The following is a 13,496-nucleotide window of genomic DNA, read 5'->3' as shown; positions in this document are numbered from 1 at the left end:
AGTCTGAAGACATTGGAACCAAGTTAGGTGTGACACATTCACATAACTATGCAGCACATGCCGGGAGTGGTCTGTCAGACATTCTAATTTGAAAGATATACCCACATATCTCTGGGTAGCTACAAAGTTCCTCAGGGATTTCATTTTGTAGGCAAGTCTCCGAGCTTCTACACCTGCTCAAGGGCAGTGTCATCTTTGTGTACAGCTCATGCAAAGGTGTTACCCTGGTTTTAATTAACCTAACCCCATTCTTTGTATCTTCAATGTCTGCTTTTTTAACTGATGTGTCTGTTACCTTTTGTTTTGGTTTTGGAAGCAGGACTGAGCCTTGTCACTTTTTGATGCCATGAATAACCAATGTTTTTTTATAGAACCAAAGACTTATTTTTGACTCAAGGGTTTGTTGATTTTCTCGCTCATTGTAATTTCAGTGTCTAACATCCTCACCTTTGTGAATAAGCTAGGTATTTGATGAGACAGGGCTGAATACTGCAGTTTTTTTTTTCCAGAAATTATTTTGGGTGTTTGCTTTGAATTGCTAGGGAAAATATTGCGTAACTGTTGGCACAAACTCAGGAGAGATGATACTGGGATAATGATCTACCAGAACAGGGGACATTTCACCCTTAGGTTCAGAGATGAAAACCCAGGAATCTGTATCACGTCTGACCCTCAGGCCTCCTGGAGTATGTCTCTCACAGAGTTCTCTTCCCATGCTGAGAAGACAGATGTTCTTGCTTTAGGGTTGACGGTGGATTGTTGCATGAATAGAGGAATAGACTTAATGTGTCTGTCCCTGTCCACTTTGTTGCAGACATTGAAAAAAATCAAGAAGAAGAAGAAGACCAAGACCCACCATGCCCCAGGTAACTTTGAGCAATTGCAGACATTTAATTTATTGTTGATACCTGGAGATGCCAGATACAGGGAAAACGGAACATACCTATCCATTCATTCAGCCAACCATGAAATCGCCATATTAGTCATGTTAAGATTATCAGTGTGGAATAATTATTAAACAGGATTATTAGTTAATATTAATATTATTGGTACAATATTAATAAAGTTGCCTCTTTTCATTTTACACCTGTATTTGTATTTGTTTCTCTTGTTAATTCCTTCAAAATTGTACTAATCTTTATTCAGTTGACTTTGTTGAACTGATCAATCACATTTTCTGCAGTTTCCCTTTCTGCCTTTTTGGCTTAAAGTGAACTTGAGATGCTCATCTGATGTCTGCCTCTTTGCCATTATATTTGCAAATATCTGAGAGCAGGAATGTGAATACAAATAATTCATATCATGCCAAAATTTTGAGAACAAGAGATGTTGAGGTCCCAGTAACTCTGTCAGTCTACGAAGACACAGGGGCCTGTTGCATGTGCCATGTCATAGCTCTTTGGTATAGGAATCATTCCGTCTCCTTCCTTTCCAGCTCACTGTCTACCCAGGACACTGAGCACTTGCTGTTCTCTCTCCTGCTGGAGACAGAGAAGGATCATTCTCTGCCTGAGGGGACTGTTTTTTGCTTCCTCTGGCATATCCTGTCAGACTCTCTGTAGAACCAGTTGGGCACTGTGGTTTCTGTTCCCTCTGGTGTTTATCTTCTGTGTTCTTCATCCACCAGGCTGAGCCCAGAGCTGCCAGAGGTGGAGGAGCAGGACGTCCCGCAGGACTCCCTGGATGAAGTTTACTTGACTCCTTCACTTCCCCCTGACCTCTCTGACTGCCAGCAGCCTTACAGCAGCACGTTGTGCTCATTGGAGAATCAGCTCGCCTGCTCTGCTCTGGATGTAGCCTGTGAGTACTCCAGCCCGAAGGTCACAAAGCTCTACTATTCTCCCAGGCAGCCTCTATATATTCTGTTTCCTGTAACTTGTGCAGGTGAGATGGATCATCGCTGCAGGCAGCCCCTGTAAATTCAGAGTGTTTTGAATCTGGTTCTTGGATCCAGTTTTAAGCTCAGACATTCAATGGGTAGAACCGCCTTCTCTTGTGCCAGGTGATTCCTCTGTCACTCACTCCTTCTCACAAGAGCAGGCTGTAGGTATCAAAACAGGTCAGAGAGGGGAATGATGAGGGATCACTGCATACTCTTGGCCGCAACCGCTCACCTGGAGAATTTTGTATAACAGACTTCATTCCTTAAGATAGGGCATCTCTCTTTTCAGACATTATGTTGAACAGTGCCCTTCTCATCACATATCCTGAACAGCGCCCTTCTCTCTTCTCTGGCCATCCACCTGTGCCAGCAATTTTCCCCCATTATTTTGGAGGACTGTTTCATGATTCCTGTGTTTCAAGCCAGATTCTCTACTACCTCCTCTGAGGTGGCTTCCCTCCACTGAAGCAGTTAGCATCCCTTCCTCCGTGTATGGCCATGGCTTGCATCCTCTGTAGAGCCCCGGTGGTTTCTTTTACGTGTGGGTTTGTGGTTTCAATCATGTGTCGTCTCAGTGCTATGTTCTCATGTAAACCATCAACAACTAGTGTCCCTGATCAGGTGCTGGCCTAACTGATGAGCAAAGCGCAGTGGTTCTCATGCCCATGATCTCCAGCAAACCCTTCCTGTGAGCAAGTGCCCCCTGAGGTTGCAGTTTCATAGGGTGTGTAAGGAAAAAAAAACAATTTTCTTCTCACTCATTCTGGTTTTTATACCATTATTCTGGGAATTTCATGTGGATTGTTAGTAGTTTTACCCATCAAAACTCTTGTAGGAAGAGCAAGTAACTCTGTGATGTCCCCCATCTGAATATGTTGTAATGAGAGTAGTGACTGAAACTTTTGTCTTCCATTCTATTTTGGTCAGTAAGCACCTTTCCTGCTGGAACCATCCTCTTTCCTGTGTTTCATTTCTCCTTCAGTTTCAAAGAAGCAAAGGCTTTTGTAGGATCACAGCAATTCATAAAACGAAGTAAAATACACATCACCCTTCCACCTGTTGTACACCTTGCCCTTGGCCAAGCAAGCTCTGTCCTTGCTATAATCCATACAGTGCTCAAGAGGCACTCCCAAGCGGGCAGTGGCATTTCCATGTTAGAGCTGAGGATGCTGAGGCTCAGCAAGGTCCCTTCGCTTGCCCAGGGTGCCCCGACTAGTCACAGTGAGAACATGGGCCCCATGTCTGCCTGACTCCATGGTGCGGTTGCTCTCATTTCTCTGCAGTGGGATCTCTCAGAGACTGGCTAGGATGGGTGCTCAAGATTTTTCCCTTTGTAGCAAATTTGTTGGAAATGATTTCAAGCTGAAACAGAAAATTTGCTGGTCTGGTACAAAGAACTCCTATATTCCCTGACACATGTAACCCAGTGATAAACACCTTGGTGCACTTTGTGAGCAGAACCAGTGGTTCCTCCAGTCCCCCCAGGGGGACCTACAACTCCAGAAGGTGCTTACTGGAAAATTTCTCAAGGGGTGAAAGGTGCTGGTCTGTTCCTACCTTGTATCACTTGGGTTTCTGCTCTCAACATGGCAGTGTTGGAGCCCTTGTAAAGTTACTGGGCTTTGTCTCAGGAACACCCCAGTCAGGACCAGGCTGCCAGGATGAGGAAGGGAAATGCTCAGACACATGTCTCAGAAGTGAGACGCCTGTGATATGGGCCGGCTCTGCCAGGGCATCATGAAACATAGGCCAGGAGAGGCCACATTCATCCATGCAGACAGGCTGAGATGCATGAATGCACTGTCTCAATTACACCAGGAGGCATCTGTGTGTGGGTTCCGATGATAACCTGTGAAGAGTCTGTACTGTGCACAGCTGTGATCCCAGTCGTGGTGCCAGAATTGATGTGCTCCACCCATGCTCTCGCTTCAGGGAAAGTCACAGTAGAATCAGCGAGAATACAATCTAAATCATAACTTGATCTCTTATTAGGACTTTTCCCCACCTGCTCAGCTAATAATATGTACAGTGTTTCAGAAGTTTGAGATGTTTTTTGTTTTCTTCTGAAAATGCAAAGAATATTAAAAGTATAAGCTTAAGAAGACTTAGTATTCTGAGAAAGAGAGATAAAAGGACCTAACAAAATTAAGTTTTTAGAATTAAAAATATTCTTAGACATTGATTCTAAATCACACATGCAGAGGACAAGAATGGGAAGCCTGGGTTTGACCAGCCTTCCCCAACCAGATTTGTCCTTTTGAGATGTTTCCCCGACTGCCCAATATGAACTACCATGAAGTCGCATTGAGTGTCCTGAGTGATGGTTAATGATCAGTAAACTGTGCCCTGAGCAGCTAAGGAAGCCACATGAGGCGGAGCAAAGGGCTCAGGGACAAAGACCCAGAAGCTGGAAAGCACTCCATGCAGGGCTGCGCCAGGGAGGGGCCAGCCTGACTCCAGGGAAGAGTCTGTATGAGGGAGGGATGGGAGGTGATGCTGGATAGGAACATGGGGCAGAAGTTAGAAGGAGCACAAAGGCAGCGTGAGTGGGGAGTCATGCAGTGGGCAGCGGAGAGAGAGGTTTCAGAAGCAGAGTAGGAATGTGGAAAGAACAGGACTTCTTGGCAATAAAATTGCAGAGATAATTGCTAGTGTGGAGATGGCAGAATCAGAGATAGCAGTTGGGGGTGTGTATGAAGCCAGGCATCAGTAATGAGTCTGATACACTGTGCTCTCAGGAAGATGAAGGAGAACAGATACACGGAAGGCATTTTTAATAAAACTTAGAGAAATCTTGATGAGAATGAGGATGTGCAGAGGGGAGGAGAGAGAGGAGCCCTGCAGCAACGTGGATCAAGCCCTGCAGGCCCCGTCCTTCTTCTGAGGCACATCTGGACTGGCGTGAGGCCACCGGAAGTCTTTCCTTAGTCCACTTTCTGAGAGTGTGATTTCCTCTTCCTGTGGAAATAGCGATAATTTTTATGAGGGGTGCTGCCCGGACCCCACTGGAGGAGCGGGTAAGATGAGGACCGTGCTCAGTGTTATCTCCCTACAGAACCACACACGCTGATCCGTAATACCTGTGGCCCCTAAGTGTCCGTGAAGGGACTGGTCCCTCTACAACATTGCTTATGGCTGTGGACGCCCACTATATGGCAACAAGATGTACATGTGTGGGTAGGTGGCAAAACCATTATAGGCAACGGAAATTCAAAATGTTCTAGAACCCTAAAATGTTCAACTCATGTAGTATTTGGTCTATTGCAGGGGGCCCCAAGCCCCCGGGGCTGTGGTCAGCTACCTGTCCTGGGCCTGTTAGGCACCAGGCCGCACAGCAGGATATAAGCGGCCAGCAAGTGAGCATTCCAGCCTGAGCCCCGCCTCCTGTCAGATCAGCGGTGGCATTAGATTCTCATAGAAGCACAAACCCTATTGTTAACTGTGCATGAAAGGGATCTAGATTGTGCGCTCCTTATGAGAATTTAATTAATGTCTGATGATCTGAGGTGGAACAGTTTCATTCCGAAATGATCCTTCCCTCTTGTCACGTCCCCCACCCCTGATAGAAGGAAAAATTGTCTTCCATGAAACCAGTCCCTGGGGCAAAAAGTTTGGAGACTGCTGGTCTACAGCGTCCCAAAACCCTTTTCTACGGTTCCTTCCCAAAGCCTGGAGGCTCTGAGTCCTCCCCTGTTCTTATACTCCTGTGTGTTGAGAAAAACAGCATTTTCTATGCTCTGAAGGATCTCTAGAACATTCTTTCTAGGCTGCAGGATGGATATTAATAATAACAGAATAATTGGCTTGGCCTTGTTAGCCAATCCAAAGCCCTCTAGGCTGAAGTTGGGGATTTTCACTTCAGTGACATCCAGTCTGGGTACCTTCCATCTCAGCATCCCCAGGCACAGACAGGAAGTGACATCATCCATTTACATGATGTCTGTCTTTGTGGCCTGGGCCACTGGGTAGCTTTTACCTCAGAGGCGGAAATGCCAGAGATGGCTGTTCTGGGCATGATTAATAAAGGGAAAACTGAGAGCGTTCCTACTGAAGCCCCTTCTCCTTTCAGCTCCCACCCAGGCAGCCTGTCCTTATAGGCCTTGGAGTGGAGACTTGAGCCACCACCTGTCAGAAGTGCAGGCTTCACAGGCACAGCTGGAGCCGAGAACCCTGGTGCCCAATTGTCTGCGACTGCAGCTGGATCAAGGGTTTGACTGTGGCTATGGCTTAGCCAGGCGGGGCGTTTCCTCCACCACCTGCAGCTTCACAGCCAACGCTGATCCTGGGAAGCAATGGCCCTTCCAAGGTAGGGAAGGAAAGGGGACCAGGAAGCTCTAATCCGGGTGTTGGTGATCATGGTGCTGTGAGGGGAGGAGGCAATGGGGTCTCTTCATGCTCCCTCAGAGTCAAGTAGAAATCCACAATGTTGCAGCCCAGTGAGTGAGCAAGAGCCTGGGGTTTAGGATCAAATCTGCTCTCAGGTCCTGGGTTTAATCCTTACTCATTATTCATCTCAGCCAAGTCATTTGTGGTGTTGGCATTTACATCTCAGTTCTGTCATCTGAAAGACTTGAAAAATAATATCTACATTCAATCATTGTTGATAACATTAATTATGATAATTTCCAAAGGGCTAATTCAGTTAAAATTGCTCAATAAATCTATGAATAGCTGTTATCTAATTCTGTTATCTTTCTGGTAAGTTAGCACTTAGGAAATGACTTGACATTCGTTGTTTCAACTAAGGAGGAGTAACTGTTAGGATCTCTACTTTCTAGGGACCCCCTTCCTGTGTTTTCTTAGAAAGTCTCTTTTGCCAGTTTTCTTCCTCTCCGTCAGCGTCCCTTTTAAAGTCAATTTTCCCCTATCGAGCACTTTCAGTAGCAACCTATTAGGCACATTCAGCAAAAGTGCAAATCCTGGGCCCACAAGTCAGTCTCCTGATATACTCAGTTTCTTGCTCTGTTTTTCCCCCCTTGTTTTGAAATAAAAGAATAAAACAGCAACTTTCTCTTGGAAAGTGTACAAATCTGTCTCTTTTATGAAACTCCATTTAGTTCATCATCACTCATGTCCACGGCCATGTCCTCAATTTCCTTCTTCCAGGGATCCACTTCTGCTCAGATTTCCTTAAAACCCTGGGTCGTGTTCATCCTACTCTCCATCCCACTCAGCATCTCCTCCTGGAGCCCCTGGGGCTGCCTGCTGTTCATCTGTCAGGCGATGCCCTCAGCTGAGGAATAAGGAGACCCAAGTCCTCAGGAGGAAGGAGGGTCACGTGAGGTAACGAGCAACATCTGGGTCCATGGAGAGGACACATGAAAGATGCTCATTGAGTGTCGGGGGATGCGCAGTCCCTGACACGTGCCCTGATAACTTTGAGTATTTAAACTGATTTCTCTTTTGCTTCTCCATGGATTCCCAGTCAGGACTCACCCTGCTGGCTCCAACACTCTCACCTGCTGGCTTCCCCAGGAGTCCAGAGCACTAACCAGGCTCCAGGCAAGAGGACAGAGTGAATGCCTTTTGTTTCGTTCACCTTTACGTGGTGACTTCTCCCTGCTGTCTAATAGGGCATTTGTTTCTCACCATGTCTTCTCTCTCTCATTCATCTTATATTTTTGAATTTTTTTCCAGTTTCAATGGACCAGATTATAGTGTTAGTGATTATAATGTTAATTCAACATCCTCCACATCCCTATGTAATACTTTCTTCCAATAGATTTTTATATATAAATATATGCATTTGCGTCATTTGTCATGTACATTATGCATATTTGGCATGTATTTTTAATAAAATGTGTATATATGCTGTATACATATCTGTATGATCATTTCATCAATATCCCATGTTTAGTCTTTCCAATTCTTTTCTCTCATATGTTCATTTAATGTTGATTTTGCTTGATTTTTAGAATCTCCTCCCTCCCAAAACACAGCCTGTATCCAGTGTGACTTCCTTGCCTTTGCCTTGTCTACCTGGAAGCTACTTGTGTTTATTAATCCTAAATTTCTTGAATATGTTTGTCAATTGGGATCACCTTTTCCTCCTGGCAATCTAGTCATTACTGGGCGATGCATGAAAAACCAACAATGCAGAAAATACCAAAATGTCTTCCTTGACTTCCCTTTACCCCTCGGACTTTCTTGCCCAAGGCCACTTTCCTTCTCTGATGATCCTCTTGGGTGGAAGAGAAAGTCACAGTAAGATCATGGATGACAGTGAACGCTGTTAGGTGTGGTTTCATTTTCAGAGCTGGGTTTAGAGCCTTCCCTCGGAATGAAGAACCCTCCCCAGCTGGAAGGTGATGCTCTTGAAGGCTCAGCTGACAACACACGTGGGTATCAAGTCATTGGCCACATTCATGCCTCAAGTGTCCTAAAACCAAAGATGATCAAAAGAAAACTGCCGTTCAGCAAGTGGAGACTGGCATGCAGATTCCCTGGCCTGCAAGCTTAGGCTACGAAGGTAATCACATCTATGGCTGTTAGCTGCACTCGCTCCTTATTTCTGTCTATGATGACGGCTCATTCTCCCACTGCTGTTCTCTTCCCTATTTGTTCTCTCCAGCAGCTGCTGTCACCTCTGTCTGGTCTTACCTCTGTGTCTCATGGGCTGCCACCCTGCCAAGTCCTTCCATTCCCATCTGCTCTTTGCTCTCTGAACTCTGCTCTGTTCCCACTGCTACTGTCTTGGGAGTCCCTCTCACTTCAGAATTTTGTTGGTCTAGATATTGAGAATATTGCTAAATGCCTTAAGGCGTAACCAGGTGTGGAATCAACTTCAGGGAATTAGAGAAAATAAGTCGGGCCATGGTTACAATCCCCACTCTCTGTTTGCTAATTCCATCCATGTAGACTCTTGTTTTTCTTTCTTTCCTGAGCCCCTTGGAAAGAATACTTATGATTATATATATATATTTTTGTTTGTTTGTTTTCAGTGCGGAAGGATAGACTGCACGCAGTGGTTATTGTTAGTTTCTACCGCGTTATATCCTGGATGGTATCCCAAGTGTTTTCCTTGTAGTAAGGAGGCTATGAAACAGAAAGTAACACGTTGCTGTCCTTGCCGCCAGAGAAATTCTAAGGGTCAGCCGTAGTGAGATTGTTTAACACAAGTTAACTAGCGCGAGGGCCCCAGAACTCTTTCCTTTCTACGTGGGGCTGCTTTTAGCAGAGATTGGTCCATGGTCTCCAGTCTCCTGGGTTCTCACGCTCTGTGAAAATCTTCGTGTTTTTCCACAGCCTCTAGAGTTACCGTTAACACAGCCTCTGCTTCTAACTGCAGCACCCACAGGTGTTTGTGGGATTTCTGTGCTGGCCGGGAATGTGTTCTCACCTCACAGAGCCAGGTAGAAACTCTACGCAGTCGGGTGCTGTTCTTTGGGATGAAAGCAGGGTCTTTGGGGCTCTGTGTCCGTCTTTGGTTGTAGACATAACACGCTTACTTTGTGGATGGGAATGGCTCTGAGCCCAGGTGCCCTTGCGCATATTCAGAGAGGCCCGCAGGTCAGAACCGCAGTCTCACCTGTCAGCAGAATGCGCTGCGATCTACTCGAATTACCGGAACTATCCAGCAATAAAATGGGACACATTACAACACACGAGATAGTGTGGATAATCTCAAAAACCTCATGCTGAGTGATGAAAAGAGGGCATCCTGTGTGGCGCCATCAAGCTGAATTTCTAGAACAGGTAAAACTAACATATAGTGACAGAAACTACATCATTGATTGCTGGGGTCAGGGGGAGGGTGGGACTGACTGCAAAGCGCATAAAAAGACCTTTTAGAGTAATAGACACGTCATCAAACTTGAAACGGATGCGTTGTACCATAGTCAACTCACACCTTAATTAACTTAATTGTAAAAAGTAATAAGAAAACCACTGCAGGAGTCGTTGCTGTTGCTGTTTGTGAGCCTGTGGCATGGCTCTGTGGGACTGGAACTTTAAAGACAGCCACAATGGCTGAAAATGGTGATAATGAAAAGATGGCTGCCCTGGAGGCCAAAATCTGTCATCAAATTGAATATTATTTTGGAGACTTCAATTTGCCACGGGACAAGCTTTTAAGGGAACAGATAAAACTGGACGAAGGTTGGGTATCTTTGGAGATAATGATAAAATTCAACAGGTTGAACTAACAACAGACTTTAATGTAATTGTGGAAACACTGAGCAAATCCGAGGCAGAACTCATGGAAATTAGTGAAGATAAAACTAAAATCAGAAGGTCTCCAAGCAAACTCCTACCTGAAGTGACTGATGAGTACAAAAATGATGTGAAGAAACAGATCTGTTTATATTAAAGGCTTCCAAACTGATGCAACTCTCGATGACACAAAAGAATGGTTAGAAGATAAAGGTCAAGTACTAAATATTCAGATGAGAAGAACATTACATAAAACATTTAAGGGATCAATTTTTGTTGTGTTTGATAGCATTGAATCTACTAAGAAGTTTGTAGAGGGCCCTGGCCAGAAGTACAAAGACACAGGCCTGCTAATACTTTTCAAGGATAATTACTTTGCCTAAATAAATAAATAAATAAATGAAGTAAGATAACAAAATAAAGTGGAAGCTAAATTAAGAGCTAAACGAGAGCAAGAAGCAAATCAAAAGTTAGAAGAAGATGCTGAAATGAAATCTCTAGAAAAAAAGATTGGATGCTTGCTGAAGTATTCAGGTGATTTAGATGATCAGACCTGTAGAGAAGATTTACACATCCTTTTCTCAAATCATGGTGAAATAAAATGGATAGACTTCATCAGAGGACCAAAGAGGGAATAATTCTATTTAAAGAAAAAGCCAAGGAAGCATTGGGTAAAGCCAAAGATGCAAATAATGGTAACCTACAATTATGGAATAAAGAAGTGACTTGGGAAGTACTAGAAGGAAAGGTGGAAAAAGAAGCACTGAAGAAAATAACAGTAACCAACAAGAATCCCTAAATATATGGAAGTCAAAAGGTTGCAGATTTAAAGGAAAAGGAAAGGGTAATAAAGCTGCCTATCCTGGGTCTGGTAAAGAAAAAGTTCAGTTTCAGGGCAAGAAAATGAAATTTGCTAATGATGAACATGATGAAAATGGTGCAACTGGACCTATGAAAAGAGCCAGAGAAGAAACAAACAAGAACCTACATCCAAACAACAGAAAAGAGAAAACGGTGCTGAAGACCAGTAGTTTAGTAAACCAATCTTTTATTCATTTTAAATAGGCTTTAAACTACTTTTGTTTATGGGGGCTTTTAAAAGGAAAACCGAATTAGGTTCACTTCAATGTCCACCTGTGAGAAAGGAAAAGTTTTTTTGTTGTTTAACTTGTCTTTTTTTGTTATCTAAATGAGAATTATTTTGAATGTATAGTTCTGTTTGTGTTATTTCAGATGATTCAAATATCAGAAGATTCTTCCACTAAATTGCCTTTGTAATATGAGAATATGTTAGTACAAACTAATAAAATACATAGTATATGAAAAGAGAAAAAAAACCTCCAAATCTTAATGTCTTCTACTTAATTTAGTGTACGTTTAGCCTTAGAAAAGTGTCTATCGGTGATTGAGAGTTCAGGAATTCCTTGATTTCTGTTTCTGTCTCTGTGTCTTCGGTTAAATTCATGCACTATTAAATGGAATATTTGTAAAATAGAGTCTAAGCTCAATTTTATAAAAGTATATATATACTTACATATTATCTATATAAATTACATATAAGTATATATACTTTTATAAATATAATATATATGACAGACTAACAAGAGAAGAGCATATGTATTTATTTAATGTAAGTTTTACATGACAGGAGTGCCTTCAAAGGAAATGAAGACCCGTGGAAACAGCTAAATCTCAGTTGTTGTTGTTTTTTAACAGTATGTTTTATGAAGAGTGGATACTCATGGAGAAGTATGATAAGACAAAAAAAGTATGACCTAACAGTAAGAAACTGGGGAAAATGTAGCCAGGCCTCTGTGTTCAGGCTCTTCTCTATGCCCCTGTGTCTTCACACTCCAGAATGCACCTTTCCTGTGGGTACAGAGAGGGCACCTCTCACATGAGAGTGTTATGATCGGCTTCAGGGAATAAGGGCAGGGGGAGGGTGACAGTCACCTTCCTGCTTCTGTTGTTTTCTCAAATTCCTTTAGCATAAATATTTCCTCAAATTCCTTTAGTATAAAATATTCAATACCCCATGTATGTAAAAGTGCCATAAATGCTCAATAATTGTCTTGTTATTATTTTCATCAGTAACATCATCTGAATCATCAGTATTGTCTATTTTTAACAATGAAAAATGCATAAGGTAACATACCTTACCTTATTTAAAGTTCAGAACAACCAAGGAAATGAGTAACTTGTAGCGGGCGTCAGAAGTTCCGTGGCACAAAAGGAATATAGGCACTCAAGGAACACCAGGATAGAAGAGCCGGAGTAGGAGAGAGAGCAAGAGGGATGCAGGAAGCCACCGGATAGCTCGGATGGAGAGAGGGCGCTCCTGCTCCGCGAGCCTCCCTGCCACCGCAGGCCTCGGGCCACCTTCTTCTAGGAAGACGCACCCTCCTTTCCTCTGGTCTCGGCTAAGACGCTGCAAAGGGCATCGTCCTGGAGCATTTCTCCTCTCCCGCAAGACCCTCCGAAGGAAGGATGGGCAGACGGAAGCTTCACCCCGAAGTGGTCAAGCGCATACAGCTCCAGCTTCCGCGGGAGCATTTCCCGAGCGTCTTTCATGGGTAAGAGTGGGCCCTGCAGGATAATGCCTCCCGTTCCCTGAGGAGCAGTGCGGGAGGTGCCCATGTGGCCAGCTCCTGGGCCACGCGACCCAGGCCCTCCAGGAGGAGCGAGGAGTCCTGGGCCCTGAGCCAGCCCCTTGGACCGGCTGTGCCAAGAGAAGCAGCAAGGGAAGGGGTCCCCTCCCGCCTCAGGGTCTCTGTCCTCCTGGTGTTAAGAGACGTGCATCCAACTCCCTCTACAAGTGCTGGAGAGGAGGCTAGGTCTTTCCCACGGGCTGGGGGCGTTGCTGTTCCAAGGACGGCTGGGGAGGAAGAGGAGGCAGAGGCGGAAGAGGAAGCCAGCCGAGATGTGTGAAGCAGCTCTGGCTACAGCGGGTAGGAAGAGGGAGCACGGGACCCAGGAGCCTCGGTGCGGAGCCAGGCCTCAGGAGCAGCCGCCTTTTTCCTAGAAGGGGTGCCTCTATCCATCTTGTCTCCAAAGACTGTAGGGAGACCTTCTCGCCCGGTGGGAAAGCGACGTCTCCCATGCTTTCCCACCACGGACCCCTTGTGTCATTTCTCCTGCTAGTGTCGGCCCGCCAGCCTGCGGGGGCTACAGCTGCCGCGGTTCCACGCTTGGTGGACGCTGCCAGACGGCGAGCCAAGAGCCACGCTTGGAGGCGGGAGTCAAAGAGTCGTGTGCAGGCCGGGAGGAGACCCAAGCTCTGGGTCAGGGCTTTTTTGCCAATAGCCAAATTCAGCGTGTTTAGACCGAGAGCTCACATCTGTCTGTTGGAGAACTTCAGTGAGAAAACCAAGGAAGCGCACCCAAGATCCCTAGAAGAGCGGGAAGGGTCTGTGGCGGCGATATCCGCGTCTTCTGTGAGCCAAGGCCTATCCGGAGAGTGAGT

General features: G+C 44.9%; 1 pseudogene; it reads left to right on the top strand.

Annotated features, from left to right (window-relative positions):
• Positions 1–9,799: 9,799 nt before the first annotated feature.
• LOC112618527 lies at positions 9,800–11,064 on the top strand (annotated as a pseudogene).
• Positions 11,065–13,496: the final 2,432 nt, after the last annotated feature.

Source organism: Theropithecus gelada, chromosome 1, assembly GCF_003255815.1.
Source record: "Theropithecus gelada isolate Dixy chromosome 1, Tgel_1.0, whole genome shotgun sequence".
Classification (NCBI taxonomy): Eukaryota; Metazoa; Chordata; class Mammalia; order Primates; family Cercopithecidae; genus Theropithecus; species Theropithecus gelada.
This window is presented reverse-complemented; position numbering and strand designations above follow the sequence as displayed.